The sequence below is a fragment of the Bos mutus genome, chromosome 8 (assembly GCF_027580195.1).
Source record: "Bos mutus isolate GX-2022 chromosome 8, NWIPB_WYAK_1.1, whole genome shotgun sequence".
NCBI classification, from domain to species: Eukaryota; Metazoa; Chordata; class Mammalia; order Artiodactyla; family Bovidae; genus Bos; species Bos mutus.
This window is the reverse complement of record NC_091624.1, coordinates 55,197,967-55,201,619: the sequence shown is the minus strand read 5'-3', so window position 1 is coordinate 55,201,619 and position 3,653 is coordinate 55,197,967. Positions and strand designations below refer to the sequence as shown.

The 3,653-nt window shown below is 42.3% G+C and overlaps 1 pseudogene; it reads right to left on the bottom strand.

Annotated features, from left to right (window-relative positions):
- Positions 1-3,049: 3,049 nt before the first annotated feature.
- LOC102276410 (ATP synthase subunit f, mitochondrial pseudogene) lies at positions 3,050-3,314 on the bottom strand (annotated as a pseudogene).
- Positions 3,315-3,653: the final 339 nt, after the last annotated feature.

The window sequence follows — 3,653 nt, the reverse complement described above, 5'->3', positions numbered from 1 at the left end:
TTTCCTGGTTATCTTATTCAATGCTCACAAACGCTATGAAAAAGGTGCTGTTAATTTTGGGGGAAAATGATTGTATTGTCTTCACAAAATTGCTAAATGCTTTTCTAAAGAATTCAAGCTAGATAGCAAAATGCTGCAAAAATTGGGGTGGGGTGGGGTAATCATATCAAATTCTAGTACCCCAAATGTCCAAAATTAATATTAGCCACATCATCACATTAGGTATATATATGGAAATAGACTCTTGGAGGGCACAGACAGAATCTTGTGCACCAGGACCAAGGAGCAAGGAGCAGAGAACCCACAAGAGACTGACCCAGACTTGCCTGTGAGTGTCCAGGAGTCTCCAGCAGAGGTGTGGGTCAGTGGGGGCCTGCTGCAGGGTTTGGTGCACTGAGTATAGCAGTACATGTGTGGGACCTTTTGAAGGAGGTTGCCATTATCTTCTTTACCTCCACCAGAGCTTGGTTCCAGGTAAAGAGCAGGGAGGAAACACAGCTCCACCCACCAACAGAAATTTGGATTAAAGATTTACTGAGCATGCCCCCTCCCCCCACCCCATCAGAACAAAACCTAGTTTCCCCCTCAGTCAGTCTCTCTCATCAGGAGGCTTCTGTAAGTCTCTTAACTTCTCCATCAGAGAGCAGACAGACTGAAAAGCACAATCACAGAAAACTAACCAATCTAATCACATGGACCACAGCCTTGTCTAACTCAATGAAACTATGAGCCATGCCATGTAGTACCACCCAAGACGGATGGGTCATGGGGGAGAGTTCTGACAAAATGTGGTCCCTTGGAGAAGGGAATGGCAAACCACTTCAGTATTCTTGCCTTGAGAACCCCATGAACAGTATGAAAAGGCAAAATGATAGGATACTGAAAGAGGAACTCCCCAGGTCAGTAGGTGCCCAATAGGCTACTGGAGATCAGTGGAGAAATAAGTCCAGAAAGAATGAAGAGATGCTGCTGCTACTGCTAAGTCACTTCAGTCATGTCCAACTCTGTGTGACCCCATATGGCAGCCCACCAGGCTCCCCCATCCCTGGGATTCTCCAGGCAAGAACACTGGAGTGGGCTGCCATTTCTTTCTCCAATGCATGAAAGTGAAGTTGCTCAGTCATGTCCGACTCTTAGCGACCTCATGGACTGCAGCCTACCAGGCTCCTCCGTCCGTGGAATTTTCCAGGCAAGGGTACTGGAGTGGGGTGCCATTGCTTTCTCCAAATAAAGAGATGGAGCCAAAGCAAAAATAACACCCAGTTGTGGATGGGACTGGTGATGGTAGCAAGATCTGATGCTCTAAAGAGCAATATTGCATAGGAACCTGGAATGTTAGGCCCATGAATCAAGGCAAATTGGAAGTGGTCAAACAGGAGATGGCAAGAGTGAACGTCGACATTCTAGGAATCAGCGAACTAAGATGGACTGGAATGGGTGAATTTAACTCAGATGACCATTATATCTACTACTGTGGGCAAGAATCCCTTAGGAGAAATGGAGTAGCCATCATAGTCAACAAGAGTCCAAAATACAGTTCTTGGATGCAGTCTCAATAACGACAGAATGATCTCTGTTTCCAAACCAAACCATTCAATATCACGGTAATCCAAGTCTATTCCCCTACAAGTAATGCTGAAGAAGCTGAAGTTGAAAGGTTCTATGAAGACCTAGAAGACCTTCTAGAACTAACACCCAAAAAAGATGTCCTTTTCATTATAGAGAACTGGAATGCAAAAATAGGAAGTCAAGAATTTACCTGGAGTAACAGGCAAATTTGGCCTTGGAGTACAGAATGAAGCAGGGCAAAGGCTAAATTTTGTCAAGAGAATGCACTAGTCATAGCAAACACCCTCTTCCAACAACACAAGAGAAGACTCTACACATGGACATCACCAGATGGTCAACACTGAAATCAGATTGATTATATTCTTTTTAGCCAAAGATGGAGAAGCTCTATATAGTCAACGAAAACAAGACTGGGAGCTAACTGTGGCTCAGATCATGAACTCCCTATTGCCAAATTCAGAATTAAATTGAAGAAAGTAGGGAAAACCACTAGACCATTCAGGTATGACCTAAATTAAATCCCTTACGATTATACAGTGGAAGTGAGAAATAGATTTAAGGGACTAGATCTCATAGACTGAGTGCCTGATGAACTATGGACAGAGGTTTGTGACATTCTACAGGAGAGAGGGATCAAGACCATCCTGTTGTGGTTATCTGGGTCATTAAAACCTCTTTTGTACAGGTCTTTTATGTATTCTTGCCACCTCTTGTTAATATCTTCTTCTTCTGTTAGGTCCATACCATTTCTGTCCTTTATTGTGCCCATCTTTGCATGAAATGTTCCCTTGGTATCTCTAATTTTCTTGAAGAGATCTCTAGTCTTTCCCACTCTACTGTTTTCCTATTTATTTGCATTGATCACTTAGGAACAATTCAAGTGATTGATCGCTTTCTTAGGATCACTTTCTTGTCTCTCCTTGCTGTTCTTTGGAACTCTGCATTCAGATGGATATATCTTTCCTTTTCTCCTTTGCTTTTCGCGTCTTTTCTTTTCGTTATTTGTAGGCCTCCTCAGACAGCCATTTTGCCTTTTTTTTTCTTAGGGATGGTTTTGATCACTGCCTCCTATACAGTGTTGCAAACCTCCACCCATACTTCTTCAGGCACTCTATCAGATCTAATCCCTTGACTCTACTTGTCACTTCCACTGTATAATCATAAGGGATTTGATTTAGGTCATACCTGAATGGGCTAGTGGTTTTCTTTATTTCTTCAATTTAAGTCTGAATTTTGCAATAAGGAGTTCATAAATTTTGCAAGAAGGGTGAAAAGGATGAAGGTCTTCAAAAGCTACAAATTTCCAGTTATAAAATAGATAACTCATGGGATGTAATTTAGTAATACCTGACTTGAAAGTTGCTGTAAGAGATTTTTTTAAACCAGTCATCTTTTGTTGGATGTTATTCTCCATTAAGATATGAAAGGATTCAGGAATGTCTGGCAAAGGTCTTGTTCAGGAATGCGGAGTGTGCCCTCTTCAGTGGTACTCGCTTGGTTGCTCCTGTTTAAGTTCCTTGTAAGAACGGCAACGGTTGAAAAGTACATAAGCTGCCAGCACCATAGAAAGCCCAGCGACATTCCCTTTTTTCATGCTGAGATACTTGTAATACTGGTAATAACCTTTTTGAAACACTACAGCAATGCCTTTAGGGATGAAATCCTGCATTAGTATCCAGATTGGCAACTCTCTTAATTTGACATCCAGGAGTTTTCTTCTCTTTCAGAGGTACAATTGACACCATCTTGGAGTCGTGGCTGTCTGCTCCAGTATGAACTCTCCTGTGTTGAGCAAGGTTTGAGGCACAACAAACAGCCTTCCCATATTTTTCAGAGGGTTTCTCACCACTATGAGTTATCTGATGCAGAAAAAGTGATGACTGCTTTCCAGATACAAACATTTTTCTATGGTTGACTACAACCAATTTTACAACTTGAATCCAAATTGTCCCTTGTGGGCTTGGGTTACCGCTGCACAACTGTTTCCATGGCAACCTATTGTTTTCTCCCCATGATGGATGCCACTCACAAGCTACTGGCATCAAGGAACAGGGAAAAAACTTGAGGTGGAAGTCACCCACTTC